Genomic DNA, 21,151 nt, shown 5'->3' with positions numbered 1-21,151 from the left:
CTCCCTCCCTTCAGGCATCTGGACTTGGCCAAGTCACAGACTGGCCCTAACATGGACAGTATCTGCCAGAGCTGAGGGAATCATTTTGGATAAAACCAGAACTGGCCTGACTCATCTGCTGAGCCATTACTCAACTGACTCCAGTGACACTGTTCAGCACTGTGAGTAAGGGACTTTGCAGTCTGACCCACTGATGGGTTTCTTTGGAAGTTGAAAATCTGACTTTCACTTTACTGAAAATTTTGTGCTTGTTGTGCTCCTTGGTGGTTCCTGGTGAAATATCATGAGGGAGGCTAATTCTTGTGCTAGCTCCAACTTCATGATAAAGCCCTAGAAGGGCTAAAAATCTCTTGGGGAAAGGCTGTTCTGATCTGATGGAATTTCCAGCCCAGTTTTCTTCAGTAGCTTTTTCAGGTGCAGAAAAGCTAGGGAGAAGGGGAGGTGATTAAGTACATTTCTCCACATCACATAGAGATTTGGCCCAAAATAAACCTGATGAGGTTCAACAAGGACAAGTGCAGAGTCCTGAACTTAGGATGGAAGAATCCCATGTGACGCTACAGACTAGGGACCGAGCGGCTAGGCAGCAATTCTGCAGAAAAGGACCTGGGGTTACAGTAGATGAGAAGCTGAATATAAGTCAACAGTGTGCCGTTGTTGCCAAGAAGGCTGATGGCATTTTGGGCTGTATAAGTAGGGGCATTGCCAGCAGATCAAGGAACGTGATCATTCCCCTCTGTTCGGCATTGGTGAGGCCTCATCTGGAGTACTGTGTCCAGTTTTGGGCCCACACTACAAGAAGGATGTGGAAAAATGGAAAAGAGTCCAGCAGAGGGCAACAAAAATGATTAGGGGGCTGGAGCACATGATTTATGAGGAGAGGCTGAGGGAACTGGAATTACTTAGTCTGCAGAAGAGAAGAATGAGGGGGGATTTGATAGCTGCTTTCAACTACCTGAAAGAGCGTTCCAAAGAGGATGGATCTAGACTGTTTTCAGTGGTAGCAGATGACAGAACAAGGAGTAATGGTCTCAAGTTGCAGTGTGGGAGATTTAGGCTGGATATTAGGAAAAACTTTTTCACTAGGAGGGTGGTGAAACACTGGAATGGGTTACCTAGGGAGGTGGTGGAATCTCCTTTCTTAGAGGTTTTTAAGGTCAGGCTTGACAAAGCCCTGGCTGGGATGATTTAGTTGGAGATTAGTCCTGCTTTGAGCAGGGGGCTGGACAAGATGACCTCCTGAGGTCCCTTCCAACCCTGATATTCTATGATTATTATGTAAAGAGAGGTGCTGGCAGGCCCAGGAGAACTATTTTCGGTGATCCATCTCTGGTGCACATGTGAGAGGAGGAATAAAATGCTGTCTAGATGGTTGACAGCTCCAGAGCAATGATGTTGAACGCTGCTTGCATTTCCTCTTACCTTTTGTTCTGTTCCCATCAAATCTCACAACTAAAAGTCCAGTCCTGTGGAGTCCTGAGCCCCCTCCGAATTCAACAAACAAATGGGCACTGAGGGAACACAGCTTATTTTGTGTGATCAACTTGGTTGGTATTTGAATGGAAGTCTTGGAAGAAAATATAATGGTGATATCTTTGGAAGGGCAGCAATTGATTTTAAGGAGAGTAGGATAACGAGTCAGTAGGTGGCACTCCTCCCTCATTACTGACCAATGCCCAAACAGAGTTGTAATGAGTACTGTACTGTTAGATGTGCCATCCTTCTCCCGCAGTGTAAATCCAGGATCCTGGCCATTTGAGGTCATGAAAGGTCCCATGACCCCTTTTGGAAGAGTACTAGTAATATTTTCCATGACGGAAAAACAAAAATAAACAAAAAATCATTCCCAAATATTTTCACATGCAGTCTTTTATTTTCTGACCAACTCTAGTGATAACCTTGGTATCTGGAAAAACTGCAGTTCAGCTAATTTCATTCTGACTTTCTCCTTCACTGCTGCTTGCCTTATACTGCTTTTTTGGTTGCAGTATTTTACCTAAGCAGTGTTGTTCTTCACTACTTGACAGCTGTTCTGTGTGGGTGGTGAGTGAAATGATCTCTGTATATCCCTTACCTACCCCACAGAGATGTTGTAAGGCTTAATTCAATTAGGATTGCAAAGCTGTTTTGAGATTCTTGAATTAAAGGCATTACAGATGTCCCAAATACTGTATGATTGTTTCCATTCTTTGCAGACCAAATTTGCATCATGACCTTGTCTACGAATAGTGGGGTTTAGCAAAAAATTACTGTTGCTAATGCTGGTGCAGATCCATCATTGGTGGGTCGGGTATTAACAAGCTCCTGTGGTTAGAGAAGCCATCTCACTTAGATCTGCTCTGAACAGGGCTAGACAATCTACTGTTAAAACTCCCAATGCTCATGGGAGTTTTTTCTATTCTGTTGCTCTCACCATTGTTATCAAAGTTGGAGCTGCTCTGATGTTAGTAGTGGTAGGAAGCTTTTATCAAAACACCAAAAGCCCAGTCCTTACCTTTGGCCACTGAGCACATACATATTTCAGGAGAAGGAGCTGTATAGGTGGCTTTGAGTCATCCTTGTAACTACTCTGCACTACACTGATCACTAAACAGAAGTTAGAACTGCCATTTCCAACTTGTGACCCCAACTGACTGTTCAGCACCCAGGATTACTGGGGTAAAGGAATGCCTCATTTTACCCTGGCCATGTTCTTTTCTGCCTTCAGGGGTGGTCCAGGAGTTGCTATGGTGACTTTAAATCACTAGAGGTTCCTCCTGTGGCTGACTAAGCCAACTTTACAGCAGCTTTGGATGCTTAACTGGACAGAATTTTTGAGACTTCATGACCAAGCATCAAAATATGGGGGTTTTTTTAACTTGCCTGGAACACATTTTACTCATCATGATGTTAAACTTCACTTCACACCTAGTATAAGCAAGGACAGTCGAGTTTTAAAATGTTTTTTGTTGGCTGTGGGTTCCGTAGTGATGGAATACTATGTTGCCCTAAGGCAGGGGTATAAAACTCATTTGGAGGAGAGGGCTGGATTCCATGTTTAATTATGGTCTATTGGCCAGGATATAAATTCAGAATTTGCATTCCCCTCAGCCCACAGTGGATCTCTCTTATGTTAGTGGGAGGTTTATACAAAGATTCAGGGGAGAATGCAGCCTTTACTTAATATATTAACTATTATTTATTCAGCACTTTTTAGTGTCACATCCAGTACCACTTGTTGAGTAAAATCTGTCCCCTTCAGATTACCACTACTTGTGCCTTGTCTCCCCTCTTCCTTCCCAATTTTTTTTCCAATTTCTTGGTCTCCTCTGTTCTTCCTTCTGCATTTGCTTCCCTGACCCAACTCCTAATTGCTGGGATTCTGTAAGAGTCCTTTTCTACTCAGCTTATCCAGAACATTTTGTCCAATTCTGGGAGAACACCTCATCCAGTTCTCTGGGATCCAAAGCATTCAGTTTGACTCCAGATTTTGTCACTCTGGTATCTTTATTTGGCATACAGCAAAATGATGCTAAGATGATCAGACTCAAACACAGGGAAGGTGTATAACACAGCTCCAAAGATACACAGAAACCATTTCCTTTATGACAGGTTTCAGAGTAGCCGCCGTGTTAGTCTGTATTTGCAAAAAGAAAAGGAGTACTTGTGGCACCTTAGAGACTAACAAATTTATTTGAGCATAAGCTTTCGTGAGCTACAGCTCACTTCATCCGATGCATCGCTAAGGTGCCACAAGTACTCCATTTCCTTTATATACTTTTACCCATCTTATTGCATTTTTATGTTACATCACACATTTTTTGATAGGATTAGTTACTTTTCAGGACCCAATCCCTGTGCAGAGTGCTATGTCTGTGCATTGTATGCACTTGACCTATTCCTTTCCTCCTCTCTACAGTCCTAACCTATCTTGTCCATTGTTCTTGTTCACAGTAAATTATTCCCTGGGTGTTCTCCCTTTTATCTTAGCTGGCTCAGACATTCTTTCGTCTTAGCCTACTGACCTGTTTACTTATCATATTTAGCACAAATGTTCTCTTTTCAACCTGATGCTCTGTTTACCTCCCTAATTCTAGCCTCCAAGAAATGGGACCTCCCTCCAGGTGTTAATTACTCATGTCATGCCAGGCTACACTAATTGCAATCCCTCAAGGGCTTCACCTTTCCTGTTTCATCTGCTAAAGTGATCAGTAGTGCAATAGTTAATGTTGTTGATGCTGAAGTGTTGTCATTGGGCTACAGTGCTGATACTCCAGTGAAATTAATTGGGCCTGGGGAGCTCATACTTCTGAGTCATCATTTCAGACTGTCAGACTCTGGCGGACCTTTCAGTCCACACTCAGTTGATGTTTAGAACATTATCTCTGCAGCAGTAAGAGCTAGAAGCTTAAGAACAACAACAAACAGATCCTGCGTAATCTTGATAATAGAAATGAAGAGCTGGAAGGGGCCTTGAGAGCTCATCTAGTCCATCCCTACTCTGAGGCAGGATCATGTATGCATTGACAATCCATGCCAGATGTTGGTCAACATGTCATGTTATTTATAAACCTCCTGGAGGTCCGTCCCCCCCGCAACTATATCTGCTACTTAATCTAAATCTCCCTTGCTACAGATTAAGCCCATTACTACCTTCAGTGCACATGGAGAACAATTGATCATAGCCATCTTTATTACAGCCCTTATCATATTTGAAGACTGTTATCAGGTCCCCTTGCAACCTTTTTTAATCAAGATTAAACAAAAACCGTTTTTATTAAACCTTTCCTCATAAGTCATGCTTTCTATAACTTTCATCATTAATATGTCACATGGGCAATATAAATACACCATGTTGGCTGGGTCCAGCCCACCAGCTGTATGTTTGACACCCTTGCGTGAGGGCTCACCATGACTAGCTAACACAGTTTTTAAACACAACTGTCTTTGTCTACACTAGTTGCAAACTGGTGTTTTAACAATATCTGAATAAAACTGAGTGACGGCAGGTCTAGGTCAGACTCGCAAAACAAGGGAGATTGAATGAAGGTATTTAGAGCAATTTATTTACGTAGGTAACCTGTCAAACAATGTAGCATGATGAGCAATCCCTGCCCGCCCACAGGACTAGCGAATGTCAGCAAAGGGCATGGCAGATCTGGGGTACTCCAATAAAGCAATGTAGGGTAGGTTCCACAACATGCTTGGATCAAAAAACATGCTGTAAGTCCATCTCTCTGGTAACATTACTTTCATTTGCGAATTTTAAAGTAAAGTATGTGGTTTAAAAAAAATTCTCTACAACGCACTTATTTATAAAGTGCTGCTTCTCTTGGATCTTTCATCACTGTGATGAGTCACACCCCCAGTAACATCACTCACTACACACTCACTCACCATTTTATATCCAGGCCATTTATTAGGCAAAATCTTGTTTGATAGAAGAAATAAACCTGTTTGTGGAATAGATTTAGTGTACACCAGGGTGATGAATTAGAGGTGTCCAAACTCTCCAGTGTGTTCTATATTTCCTTGCCATTTAGCACATCTCTTAGGGGAAAAAAAACAAACAAGCAAGAAATAGCACTCTCCTATCCTCATCCTTATGAAGGCAAATTGAATCCAAAATAAAAATGTGGTACATAGATTTAAAAAATGCCAAAGTAACTTTGCTTTTTTAAATGTTTTGCTCTCTCATTTCTGGTAATGCATCCTGCGAGATTAGTTTGTGCGGGTGTGGTTGCCCTTTACCCCTACATTTTTTCCAACAAATTTAAATGAATTATTCACAATGGATGAAAAGGATAATTTTCAAAATTAGACAGTGGACTGCAACTCATGAGATCTAAGAGTCTGCCAGGGACTTCCTGGGTGAGTCCATTAGGGAAAGATTTTAAAAAGTGGATAGCATTCACAGTTTTGGCTAGAGTTTCAAAGGTTGTCGACTCCTAATTAGGGATCAAATAAATTGACAGACTTTTTAATCACATTGGGTTATGAAATCTACTGAAAATCTGCCCGTATTTTTAAGAGTGAGAGCTTCTGGATATTGAGCTGATTTTGAAAATCAGCCCCCACTTGCAGATGCTGGGACCTCAAATAGTTGGCCTGGAGCTCTTTTAAAAACCTAGTCCAAAAATTCTGTGCTTCAGTTCCTCATCTGTACAATGGGTTCATCAGTAATTCCTTTCTCCCACATTTGTTTAACTTGTCCTTCTAGTTTGTAAAACTTAATGACTTTCTCTTGCTATGTGTATGTACAACCCCTAGGACAGTTGGGTTCTCATCTCAGTTGGTGACTCTTGGTGCTACTATAATGCAATGACAAATTTAAACACATCATAATGACTCTACCAATAAATATGGTGATTCCGTGTTGACTATTCTTATAATTAAACTGTTTTGGTTGTAAAATCAAGCCCATAAATGAAAAAAAACTTTTTAAAAATCTAAGTTGCCCAAGCAGCCCTAACTTGGTCACATTGCACATCCTGTATTTTTTTATGGCAATACTAAGAACCGTGATATATTAAATGGTTTGTACATAAAAAAGAATAGGAAACGTCTCTCCAATGTACCGTTTTCAGAGCAACCTTAGAATTACCTGACTCTTAAGTAAAGCTGGGCAAATTCAGCGTTACATTTTCAGCATTATATTTTCCATAAATATTCATTCAAATTTCAAATTGAACTGGCTTATATTGTTTGCATTCCTTATTTGTTCACCATCCACACATGTTCTAGTGAATGAGTTGCTGGCAGATGTATTTGAAAAAAGCGTGAATTTTGAGAGAAATTTTGAGAATATTCATGGAAAGTGAACTTTTAATTAGTAAACATGAGTGTTCCTACTAGAAACATGCCTTTGAGAGCTAAACTTTTAATATTAGATTAATGTTAAACTTCTTTGCATTTAAGTTCTTAGGATTTTTAAGAAACAAGAACCTCTGGAGGTAATCATCTTACACCAGACAGCTAATTCACTGGCAGAATTTGCTCCACATTTATTCACCTGCACACTTTGCAAGTTCTATTGCTTTCACCTCCATAAGGCACCTTGAAATACTTTGACCCAGAATACAATTTAACTCTTAAGTTTAGAGGAGGAGAATAATGACAGAGTCTTGAGAGACGCCAACAAAAGGGGGAAATGAAAAGATGGAACCACTAAAGAATGTGCTTGAAGGAATGCTGAGCAATACTGGAAGAAAACTAGGAGAGGAAAATTGAGGAGAAGAGCGTGGCAATCACTACTTTAATTATGCTGCGTGTTGCCAATGTATTAGCACATTAGCAAGTCTCATCTCAGATTCATTGAAACTTAGACATCATTCGTCCCATATAAATTTATCTTCATGGTGTATTAAACTTTTGCATGCATAGGAATACCAAAATAACACCCACTTGCCACTACCTAGCTTAGTCACTGGACCCACAAAACACCGATCCATCAAAGTGATTTTTGCCATGTCTAAATTTCATAATTTGTTGTTAGGACACATCTTGAAAGGGGGCCAAGTACTTGCATCACCCATGGCCTTCAATGAAAACTGCAGGTGCTCAGTGCTTCTCAGGATTTGCCCCATTATTAATTGTTTATGAACTATTACGCTTTAAGGCCTGAATTGTTAAGCAAGCTTTGATGAATCAGGATCTTAGTCTTTATCTTGTTTAGCTTTTCCTCTCAATGAACCCCTGCACAAAGCACTTCTCTTCTTGATCAGTGCCTTCAAACTCTGTATACTGCACAAGCTAGTAAAATCTCCTTTTAGCTAACATTCAGACGTTCTATTCTCAACGGCTTCAGGACTGGAGTTGTCTCTGATCTGTTATTCGCTCACATGCTCTATGTGCCACCCTAATCACTCATTCTGCTAGTTAAACCCATCCTTCCTTGAGCTTTAGACCTTTTAATTCTACTGTTGCACAAATCCTCATGCGTGAACATTAGATGCATAAGAAAATGGCTTCTCTCTAAGTCCCTTCCCATAAATTGGGTGTATTACTGCTGTTAAAACACTGATTCTCTGTTTCACAGAGTCTTTCTTACTTATTTGACACTTTTTGATTAGTTTACATTTGCCCAGCAGTATTAGAAGATGCTTTTGTTGTTTCCCCCTGATGAAAATTACAATGTACATGTGCAACTACCACTCACCCTGCTCTTTTATCCATTTATATGGACTTTAATGTGAACAGAGTGTGCATTCCAAAGTGTTACACACATTGAGCTCTGGGCAGCTTTCTTCTCTTGTACGTTTGTACTCCATTCTCTCTCATTACATCTCACAAAGATCTGGAAATCTGGCACTCTCTCCAAGTTTTACCCCAAGAGCAAAACTTTGGCTATAGTTGATACATAGTTCTGAAAAAAGTAGCTTACAGAAAAGGTAAGATGCTGTAAGAAAATTTAGCTTTCCTGTTACAGGTTAAGTGGTCAATCTGCTGCCTTCCCCTGTAGGCTGAGGTGTTTCTCTCTGTTAATTTCTCCATTTATTGAATTTAAACTTGTCTTGGATTTTAGCAATATTTATATTATACATCACATACGTGAAAGTAATAAATCTGTAGAACTGTATCATAAAAACTTATTATGCAACTTTGTTCACCTTATTTGTTCTCTGCCCAACTTTTTTTCTTTATATACAAATATTGTAGCTTCAAGTCCTAGGAAATTGAAACCATTGGAAAAGTGGAGGTTACCAATAGATAATTTCCATAACAGGTTGTGTTTACCTGCAAAGGACTGACCCCATTTATAGCAGAGGGCAGGGAGGTTTTTTTTTGTTTTTGTTTTTTTTTGCAGTGCCCTTTAATCGACCTGAGGGCAAACCACTTGCCTTCTTACATGCTTTAGTTTCCCCGTATGTAAAATGGAAAAAATAATCATATTTAGTAGAGAATGCCATAAACTTTTTTATTAAAATGGAAATTCAATCAGGAAAAAAATGGGCAATACAACTTTTTGCTGAATTTTGTATGCTTTTGATGAGCTCTAGTATTCATTTCCCCTCATTGGAGTGTTCTGATAATTAATTGTTAGCAAATAACTTTGTGATTTTTGCCTAAAAGGTACTTCAGATAAAAGGTACAAAGTTCGATCATGGTTATTTCCACTGAAGAGTTATATGCAGGGTAGATGGTGGGGTGAGAATGAAATGAATCAGCTGGGGGACAATTTGTCATATATTGCCTTCAAAATCTGTAGACGATATGTCAAAAATATCACTGCAACTTAATGTCATCCAGTGCTGTAATGACTTATAATGTGTTGGCCATGCATGGTGGGATTTTTTTTGTTTGCCTCGGGGAGGCAGAGCACAACAATCTCAGCTCACTGGGTGAGGGCTAAAGTGGCTTTAAGCCGTCTGTGTGCTCTCCCAGTTTGGGGCTGCACACGGGACTGAAATGCCCCCCAGCCATAGTTGTGGCAGCCAAGCCAATTGTCTCTGGGTGGCAGTGCTAAGCAAAATCCCTGTAGTAGCATCCAGTTATTCCCTGGCATGTCCCTTATGCCCAGACTCTCAGGAAGAGCCTTGTTCAGTTCCTGAGTTGGGGAAATTTCCCCCCAGCTGGATTCAAGGTGTTTATGATCCATTCATGTAGCTGCAGCAGCTGAAAGAGGACCTAAAGGCCAGGGGGGAATATTCCTCTTGCTAGTTGCAGAGGGCCAAATAATGTCTACAAATGTATTCTGGTGGTAGGGGTTTACATGGGAATCCATTGCCCTCAGAAGAAGAAAAAAAGATTGCAATCGCTATGTGATGTTTGTCTAAAGAAATATTGGGGGCATCTGTCCTGGATTCCACTGTTTCCACAGAATGGAATCGTTGGCATGCACGTGGTAGAGCTCATGAGGCCAGGGGATGCTGGTAGCATTCTATAGCTCTGCAATGTATTGGTACCATATTTATTGTCCTGGCTCCTGCTCCTTCAGTCACAAAGAGAGGGGTAATGGCTGCATCACAAAGTGCTCTCCAGCTTTCTTGGATATGTTTCAATATAAAGAATTCCTTTGCATTTCTCTTTTGTGCTGAAGGGGAACAAAGTAGTGAAAGCTCTACTCTACAAAGGAGTAGTGTCTGCAAATACCCTGCGTTTTTAGGTAGTTTAGCAGAAAGGTGTCAAATGTACAATACAAGCAGGCTAGAGTTCAAGGGAGTTAAATCCTTCCCCCACCCCCATACTAACAAAGAGCACGGCTTGCTCCCCATGGAACCTCTCTTGGAGCATGCGGCTATTTTAACAATTTTATCAGATTTAAGTTACTCTTAATCCTAGGTTCCAGTTTGGTCTGAGGCCAGAGTCTGTGTTTCTACTTTGATCATATGCTTTTATCTGGGGCTGACTGAAGCAGTCTTTTCTTGTCACCTTCTTCTGAAGTTACTGAGCATTAAATAACATTGTTTGAACAAGCTTTCTGGCCCGTAAATGATTATTTCCTTTTTCCTTTTTTAAATTTTTTTATGAGGTCCTGGGCTTTTTATTGAGGTTTTGGATACAAAGACATAGGTATTATTTCATTTCAGATCACCTTCATGGTGTAGTTTTTGTCTTTGACTCTGCTAACCTGAGATGGGGGCGGAGAGTTAATTGGTTATTTTTTTCCCCCTTCATCCTTTAAGTACAATAAAAAAGGAGGAGAATAGGGCAAGGAGGGACGGTCAGGGGCTCTGTCACACCAATATATTTTGGATCTGTTTCTGTTTTTAAATAGAGACTTTTATATTGAGAAAGGTATATTTTTACATCTCAGATGTTCATTTCATTTCCAAGGATGTTGCCCGATTTCATCCCCAAGTCCCCTCATGTTAAAACTATTTATGTTGGAAATGCAGAGTGCTGAAACTGATGTTAATCATTTACACTAAAGGAAGAACCCCACAACATTTTAACTTGTGTGCACATATATCCCTCCCCCCTACCATTTTGGGTCATTATCACACATTGGGCCCCACGTTTGGCCTTTGGGAGGTTGAGAGGTACCGGTACATTTGCTTATGTCACAGCAGCCCCTTCTATAAAATGCATGCTGAACAATCCTGTAACACGGCTGTAAGATGGAACTAATTTTGTTTGGTAGTTGGCAATAGGACTTTTGCTATTTTCATTAAATATATATGTACTCCTTAAAACACACCTAATACAGTCATAACCCTATTAAAGACATAAATGGACTCTAGCCTTCACAACTATATGTTTTAAGAGGTCTTCACTATATTGACCAGCGTGTCAGATGTTTAATCCTTTTAATGAAGTGAACTGTCTTTGAAAGGGTAGCAATTAATTTTTTTTAAAGGAGGATAGAAGGCTACAGAATGTTTTGAATTTAAAATAAAAATTGTAAAGGAGCAAAAGGGTGAGTTTGAAAAGGGATGTGATTATATCAGAGGATGCCACTGCAGGATAATGCTGCTGCTTGTTGGTGTTAGAGCTGTGGTGAGAGAGAATTATTTTATTTAGCAGAGTTTCCCACTAATTTCTGCTACTACTCCACCACTAAGTTCAGATCGTTGTCGTTTTTTTAGCTCAGGGCCTTTGAAGAGGAGCAATTCTCGCTCCTTGTACTTGAAAAGGAAAATAAGAAAATGGTTGTCTTATCAGTCTGGGGATATGTTGTTTGTGTTGTCATGATTGACTGACAGATATTTAATAAATAACGTTATACATATTTCCTCCTGGAAGCTTCAAATGCATCTTTCACTTAGCTGATTATTTGAAACTGAATGAAGGAGGGGAGGGAAAGCCAATCCTTCCAAAGGGCAGAAGAAATATACAAACAAAGACTGATGGGGTGGGGAATTTTTAGTATTGTTGGAAGGATGGAAAGGAACATCTGAACCGAAACATGGAATCTTTATCTGTGTTTAGTCAGATCGCTAACCAGAAGTCAGTTTCTGTGTGAGTTGTTTTCCTACAAAGAGGCACAATTGTTATGTCCTCTCTCCCCCCACAGTATTGTGTTTTCAAAACCCCAGACTAAACCTTTGGAAGCAAAGGAATATTTCTTTCAGATGACTGATGAATGGAGGCATCCATCAGCTTTTAAGTAATTGACAAGTGGACATCTTAACAGAGGCAATGCATAAAGCAACATTATAAAAAAGCTGACCATTTCAGTACAGTTTGTGCCACAGCTGATAATTAGATGTTACAGCTCAGTGGCATGCAGTGTTGTTCAGCTTCTAAAGGTATTTCACTTTTACAAAATTATTTCCAGATGTGTATCTGTCATGTATCCACAGCATTGTCCTTGCCTGTCCACCTGGAAAGAAGGAATGAGGCAAATGAATAAGGGAAGGACCAACAGACAAAGCTCAACTGCAGAAGTGGTTTTTGCATTCCAGTTGGATTCCCAGTGGCATATAACTTTTTCCCCTTACAGCTCTGAATTCTCCTCACTCACAGGACAGCCTGTAGACTGTGGAGTGAGTGTTGGTAGTGCTCTTTCCTGTTCTCTCATAAGAAACACAACATACTCTTGACTGAAATGAAACACACATCACGCTATAACATAACTTCTACAGGTTTCAGAGTAGCAGCCGTGTTAGTCTGTATTCGCAAAAAGAAAAGGAGTACTTGTGGAACCTTAGAGACTAACCAATTTATTTGAGCATGAGCTTTCGTGAGCTACAGCTCACTTCATCGGATGCATACTGTGGAAACTGCAGAAGACATTATATACACAGAGACCATGAAACAATACCTCCTCCCACCCCACTCTCCTGCTGGTAATAGCTTATCTAAAGTGATCATCAAGTTGGCCCATTACCAGCAGGAGAGTGAATTTGTGTGGGCGGGGGCGGAGGGTGAGGAAACCTGGATTTGTGCTGGAATGAAGTGAGCTGTAGCTCACGAAAGCTTATGCTCAGATAAATTGGTTAGTCTCTAAGGTGCCACAAGTACTCCTTTTCTTATAACTTCTACAGAAGTGTATTTTCATGTCATTGAGGAGGCGTTTTATGTACCCTCTGGAGTACATAAAACCCACTAGAGTAAGAGCTACAGAATCACAGCTATTAAAATATGAAAAATAGAAGTAAGTTGCCAGTGCTGTACCAACATTGACCTTTGCAGCCTTTTGATTTGAAGCATATTTACAATCTGGTTAAGTCCACTAGCTACTACCAAATTCCAACTGTTGATGATAACGTGAAAGCTTTGATTAACGGAAAAAGAAGACACACATTATCTGCGCCAAGGAGTTTAGTCTATCACCCTGATTCTGCAAAGACTTCTGCATGTCCTTATCTATACTGCACACTGTGAGTAAGCCCCTGGAAGCTTAGGGACTACTCAGTGTGTAAAGTTAAGAATATGCACAGGTTTTTACACGATTGGGACCCTAAATGTTTGTCAGGTTTTTTTATTTGATTGAATTATACTGCTTGTCTGGATGTAGCATTCACTGATGGGACTATGTAGCAGTAGTGACATTAGAAAATCTTGAGCTTCCTGGAAGTTGTAATTTAATTTAACCGATATAGGACTGAATATAGAATCATGTTCTATAGTTGTCACAGCAGGTGTGGCTCTTAACTTTCTGTTAGTGGCCTAATTACTGGTTAGGGTCTGATGTATTGTGGAGTTGCACAAAGTAATTCCCTAGCCTGACTTTCTTCCATAAATCTATTTCCTTTTGGATCACACAGAATAAATTACCACTACATAAGTCCCTGATCTGCCCAATATAGTTTCACACCTCTTATCAGTACACAATGTTTTTATCTTTCTCAACTGATTCATCTAGCATTCTGTCACTGGGCCAGTTTCTCCGGAACTTATTACTGGGTTAATGTCTGTGATAACCCATTTTCTCTGCATCAGCATATGTTGCACAATGAAGCACACAATTTGTAAATGGCTCCGTAATTTCAATACACAAATATAAACTGCTTTCTGCTTTTACTTATTGTCTTTCCCTTTCTTGCAAAGGATATTTGATTGCTTTTCTTAGCTCTAATTGAGAGGAGAAGAATAAAAACAAAGATTTTACTTTGAATGAATGATGATTTTCTATTACCAAAATTATCTTGAATAATAGGGACTAGAGAACAAAGCAGGCAGAAACAAGGATTCCTGGTGGGAATTCTTCACAATAGAAATGTTTTTTTTTTAAATAATTAAATGAGATGGTGGCATAAACACCACGAGGATAATATGTACTGAATAGTGCAAGTATAATTAGTTTTCTGAAAGCTTGCCTCTGGTTTTAGTCTCCATCAATGCAGTAACACTCTGCCCAGTTAGACAAGGTCTTTAAAGCAATTATAAAAGGTTATTTCTTCAAAATTAGTATATCTAATGATACTCATGCCACTACAAGTGGTGAGTACCATGGGCTTTATCTACTATATGTATTTAGTTTATCTACTTATCTGGTTTCTGTGTACTTCTGAAAACAGTGACCTCCTCAGTGTCTCCAAAATAGTGACTAGCAAAACATTTTTCCCTAGCAACTTGAAAATTGAATATTCACTTTGACTCTGTGCAAGACTATATACATCACCCATACTGTGTTTTTGTATGTAGTATACAAAAATACAATAGACCTGGAGATCACAGCGTTACATGGAACAGGATCGGCTAACGGGAGTTTTGCGAGGGAGTTCTCCCGGTGAAGGAGTTGCAAATATGTGACCTTTGGGGTAAGTTTGTTGTCTCTAGTGTGTTTTGTGGGATCAAAGAGATTAAAGCCTCAACAAAGGAAGGAGCTGCAAGAGTAAAAAAGAGAATGCAAACAGAAGTCCAGCAACAGAGTGGGGGCTTATTTATTTATTGCACCCAATGCAGCATGTATGATTACCTGCCCTATGGGCAGGTGTATGCATTTGGTGTAAGGAGCTCCTGGCCCTCAGAGACTGTGTATGGGATTTGGAGACCTGAGTGGCTGACCTGGAGGAGCTAAGGGACACAGAGAAGTACATAGGTGAGATTTTCCAGGGCACAGTAGAATGGTCCCACCCCCGGTCTGAAAGCCTCTGTGTTGTTCAGGAGGATGAAAGTCTCAGGGAAGGAGAACATCCAACTGGAGCAGAGGGAAATGATTCCACAGTTGGGACACTCCTTTCAGATGATGTCATGGTATCCTTTCACACTGAGGATACCTCTCCATGGTAGGGAACTCCAGTTATTGGGAAGAGACAGGTATTAGTAATGGGTGATTGAATCACTATTAACATAGATAGTGGGGTTTACAATGACGGGGGGGAACAGCATGGTGACTTGCCTGCCTGGTTCAAAGGTTGCAGATCTCTCAAGACCTCTAGATAGACTTATGTGTAGTGCTGGGGTGGAGCTGGTGCTCATGGTACATGTAGGTACCAATGACATAGGGAAGGGGATAGAAGAGAGGTCCTGGAGGCCAAATTTAGGCTGTTAGATGAGAGAGTGAAGTCCAGAACCTCCATGGTAGCATTCTCTAAAATGCTTCCAGTTCCATGCGCGTGGCAGGTTGGACAGGCAGAACTGCAGGTCTCAATGTGTGGAAGAGATGATTGTGTAGGTAGGAGAGGTTTAGATTTATTAGGAAACTTTTGGGAAAGGGGCAGCCTATACAGGAAGGATGGGTTCCACCTAAACCAAAATGGCAACAGATTGCTGGCACTTAAAATTAAAGAGCAGTCATAGAGCAGTTTTTAAACTGAGGGCTGGAGAAAAGATGACCAGTGTGGAAGAGCATGTGGCTCAGACAGAGACATCTCTTAGGGGAGGATCTATTAATGGAGATTGTCTATGTCCTAGTAAGAAGGAGAGGATGGAAGATGACAAAATGCGGGTAGGATCTGATGAGAAACAGTCAGCCGTGCTGAACACAATGCCGTCAACAGCCTCAGGAACAACTCTGACATCAGAATCAAAAAGGCTGACAAAGGAGGTGCTGTCGTCATCATGAATAAGTTGGAATATGAACAAGAGGCTGCCAGGCAGCTCTCTAACTCGACATTCTACAGGCCATTATCCTCTGATCCCACTGGGGATTACCAAAAGAAACTACACCACCTGCTCCAGAAACTCCCTGAAAAAGCACAGGAACAGATCTGTACGGACACATGCCTAGAACCCCGACCAGGGGTATTCTATTTGCTACTCAAGATCCATAAACCTGGAAATCCTGAATGCCCCATCTCAGGCATTGGCACCCTAACAGCAGGATTGTCTGGCTATGTGGACTCTCTCCTCAGGCCCTATGCTACCAGCACTCCCAGCTATCTTCGAGACACCACTGACTTCCTGAGGGAACTACAATGCATTGGTGATCTTCCAGAAAACACCATCCTGGCCACTATGGATGTAGAAGCCCTCTACACCAACATTCCACACACAGATGGACTACAAGCTGTCAGGAATAGTATCCCCGATAATGCCTCAGCAAACCTCGTGGCTGAACTTTGTGATTTTTGCCCTCCCCCACCACTATTTCACATTTGGGGACAATATATACCTTCAAGTCAGCGGCACTACTATGGGTGCCCGCATGGTCCCACAATATGCCAACATTTTTATGGCTGACTTAAAACAACGCTTCCTTAGCTCTCGTCCCCTAATGCCCCTACTCTACTTGCGCTACATTGATATCTTCATCATCAGGACCCATGGAAAAACCTACTGACCGTTCTAGTTACCTACATGCCTCCAGCTTCCATCCAGGACACACCACACGATCCATTGTCTACAGCTAAGCTCTACGATACAACCACATTTGCTCCAATCCCTCAGACAGAGACAAACACCTACAAGATCTCTATCAAGCATTCTTAAAACTACAATACCCACCAGCTGAAGTGAAAAAACAGATTGACCGAGCCAGAAGAGTAGCCATAAGTCAACTACTACAGAACAGACCCAACAAAGAGAATAACAGAACGCCACTTGCCATCACCTTCAGCCCCAACTAAAACCCCTCCAGTGCATCATCAAAGATCTGCAACCTATCCTGAAAGATGATCCCTCACTCTCACAGATCTTGGGAGACAGACCAGTCCTCGCTTACAGACAGCCCCCCCAACCTGAAGCAAATACTCACCAGCAACCACACACCATACAACAAAAACAGTAACCCAGGAACCTATCCTTGCAACAAAGCCCGATGCCCACTCTGTCCACATATCTATTCAAGTGACGCCATCATATGACCTAATCACTTCAGCCACGCCATCAGGGGCTCGGTCACCTGCACATCTACCAATGTGGTATACCATTGTGTGCCAGCAATGCCCCTTTGCCATGTACATTGGCCAAACCAGACAGTCTCTACGCAAAAGAATAAATGGACCCAAATCTAACATCAGAAATCATAACATTCAAAAACCAGTAGGAGAACACTTCAACCTATCTAATCACTCAGTGACAAACTTAAAGGTGGCAATTTTGCAACAGAAAAGCTTCAAAAACAGACTCCAGTGAGAAGCTGCTGAACTTGAATTAATATGCAAACTAGATACCATTAACTTAAGTTTGAACAGAGACTGGGAATGGCTCAGTCATTACACTAATTGAATCTATTTCCCCATGTTAAGTATTTTCACACCTTCGTGTCAACTGTCTGAAGTGGGTCATCTTGATTATTACTTCAAAAGTTTTTTTTTCCCTTGCTCATAATAGCTCCTCTTAATTAATTAGCCTCTTACAGTTGGTATGGGTATTTCCACCTTTTTATGTTCTCTGTATGTACAAATATCTTCTTACTTTATGTTCTATTCCATCCAATGAAGTGGGCTGTAGCCCACAAAAGCTTATGCTGAAATAAATTTGTTAGTCTCTAAGGTGCCACAAGTATTCCTGTTCTTTTTAGTCGTATGAAAGAGGTCCATTTAAATACATCATGTAATGGCAGACAGCTAAAAAGTGACAAGTTTTTAAAATGCTTGTTTATAAATGCTAGAATTCTAAATAATAAGATGAGTGAACCGGAGTGCCTCCTATTAAACGAGTATATTGATATAATAGGCATCATAGAAACTTGGTGGAATGAGGATAGTCAATGGGACACAGTAATACCAGGGATAAAATATATCAGAAGGACAGAACAGGTCGTGCTGGTGAGGGTGTGGCACTATATGTGGGTTGGAGGGGGAAGAAACTTAGAATCAAATGAAGTAAAAATCTTAAACGTACCAAACTGTACCATAGAATCTCTGTCGATAGCAATTCCATACTCCTAATAATAAGAATATAGCAGTAGGGATATATTACAGACCACCTCACCAGGATGGTGATAGTGACTGAAATTCTCAGTGAGATTAGAGAGGCTATAAAAATAAAAAACTCAATAATAATGGGGTATTTCAACTATCCTCATATTGATTGGGTACATTTCATCTTAGGATGGGATGCAGAGATAAAGCTTCTTGACACCTTAAATGACTGCTTCTTGGAGTAACTAGTTCTGCAACCCACAAGAGGAGTGGAAATTCTTGGTTTAATCTTAAATGGAGCACAGAATCTGGTCCAAGAGGTGAATATAGCTGGACTGCTTGCTAATAGTTACCATAATATAATTAAATTTAACATCCCTGTGTCAGGGAAAACACCACAGCAGCCCAACATGGTAACATTTAGTTTCAGAAAGGGGGACTGCACAAAAATGAGGAGGTTAGTGAAACAGAAATTAAAAGATACAGCACCAAAAATGAAATCCCTGGAAGCTGCATGGAAACTTTTTAAAGACACCATAAAGAGGCTCAACTTAAATGTATACCTCAAATTAAAAAAAAAAAACAGTAAGAGAACCAAAAGTGCTACCGTGGCTAAACAACAACATAAAAGAAGCAGTGAGATACAAAAAAGCATCCTTTAAAAAGTGGAAGTTAAATCCTAGTGAAGAAAACAGAAAGGAGCAAAAACTCTGACAAATGAATTGTTAAAATATAATTAGGAGAGACAAAAAACAATCTGAAGAACAGCTAGCCAAAGACTCAAAAAGTAATAGCATCTAACAAATTTATTTGGGCATAAGCTTTTGTGAGCTAGAACCCACTTCATCAGAAGTAGGAAGCCTGCTAAACAACCAGTGAGGCCACTGGACGATCAAGATGCTAAAGGAGCACTCAAGGATAATAAGGTCATTGCAGAGAAACTAAATGCATTCTTTGCACCGGTCTTCATGGCTGAGGGTGTGAGGGAGATTACCAAACCTGAGTGATTCTTTTTAGGTGACAAATCTGAGAAACTGTCCCTGATTGAGGTGTCATTAGAGGAGGTTTTAGAACAAACTGATAAACTAAAATTGATAAGTCACCAGGACCAGATGGTATTCACCCAAGAGTTCTGAAGGAACTCAAATGTGAAATTGCAGAACTACTAACTCTAGTCTGTAACCTACTATTTAAAGTCTGTACCAAATGACTGGAGGATAGCTAATGTGACACCAATTTTTAAAAAGAGTTCCAGAGGTGATCGCAGCAATTACAGGCCTGACGTCAGTACTGGGCAAACTGTTTGAAACCTATAGTAAAGAGCAAAATTGTCAGATACGTAGATGAACATAATTTATTGGGAAGAAGTCCACAGTAAAGGGAAATCATGCTTCACCAATCTACTAGAATTCGTTGAGGCGGTCAACAACCATGTGGACAAGGGGGATCCAGTAGATATAGTGTATTTAGATTTTCAAAAAGCCTTTGACAAGGTCCCTCACCAAAAGGCTCTTAAGCAAAGTAAGCTGCCATGGGATAAGTGGGAAGGTTCTCTCATGGACTGGTAACTGGTTAAAAGATAGGAAACAAAGGGTAGGTACAAATGGTCAGTTTTCAGAATGGAGAGGGGTAAATAGGGGTGTCCCTCAGGTGTCTGTACTGGGACCAATCTTATTCAACATATTCATAAATGATCTGGAAAAAAAAGGGTAAACTGTGAGGTGGCAAAATTTACAAATGATACAAAACTACTCAAGATAATTAAGTCCCAGGCAGACTTTGAAGGACTACAAAAGGATCTCACAAAACTGGGTGACTGGGCAACAAAATGGCAGACGAAATTCAGTGTTGATCAAAGCAAAGTAATGCACTTTGGAAACCATAGTCCCAACTATACATATAAAATGATGGGGTCTAAATTGGCTGTTGCCACTCAAGAAAGAGATCGTGGAGTCATTGTGGATAGTTCTCTGAAAACATCCATTCAATGTGCAGCAGCAGTGAAAAAGGCAAACAGAATGTTGGGAGCCATTAAGAAAGGGATCAATAATAAGACAGAAAATATAATATATATTGCCACTATATAAATCCATGGTATGCCCACATCTTGAATTCTGCGTGTAGATGTGGTCGCCTCATCTCAAAAAAAATATATATTGGAATTGGAAAAGGTTCAGAAAAGGGCAACAAAAATGATTAGGGGTATGGAATTGCTGCCATATGAGGAGAAATTAATAAGACTGGGACTTTTCTGCTTGGAAAGAAAGTATTCGAGGTCTCTAAAATCATGACTGGTGTGGGGAAAGTAAATAAGGAAGTGTTGTTTTACTCCTTCTCATAGCACACAAACTAGGGGTCACCAAATGAAATTAATAGGCAGCAGGTTTAAAACAAACAAAAGGAAGATTTTTTTTCACACAACAGAGTCAACCTGTGGAACTCCTTGCCAGAGGATGTGGTGAAGGCCAAGACTATAAAAGGGTTGAAAAAAAGAACTAGATAAGTTCATGGAGGATAGGTTCATCAATGGCTATTAGCGAGGATGGGCAGGGATGGTGTCGCTAGCCTCTGTTTGCCACCAGCTGGGAATGGGCAACAGGGGAGAGATCACTTGATGATTACCTGTTCTGTTCATTCCCTCTGGGGCACCTGGCATTGGCCACTGTTGGAAGACAGGATACTGGGCTGGATGGACCTTTGGTCTGACCCAGTATGGGCATTCTTATGATCTTATGTTCTTAAACATTGGGAAAAAAAATCATGTATTTGAACTTTCTATTGGTTTTAAAAGATGCACTTAGGAGCCCTGAAGTGACAGTTTTCCCACTATTTCTAAGCTGCAACATGAAAGTGTCCTTTTTAGAATATGCTTGCTCTTTGTGACTTTAAGCCTACTCTGACAAAATTGGTAATAAAAAAGGCTTTCATTTTGCAGAAGAAAGGAACGGTTAGGTACATGGCATTGCTAGGTAACTCCATGTTACCACCATCAAATCTGACTACGCTTCTAAAGCTTATTCTCTTTTTTTGTTTTA

Source organism: Lepidochelys kempii, chromosome 5 (assembly GCF_965140265.1).
Source record: "Lepidochelys kempii isolate rLepKem1 chromosome 5, rLepKem1.hap2, whole genome shotgun sequence".
NCBI lineage: Eukaryota > Metazoa > Chordata > Testudines > Cheloniidae > Lepidochelys > Lepidochelys kempii.
The sequence above is the reverse complement of the archived record's forward strand: the minus strand, read 5'-3'. Positions refer to the sequence as shown.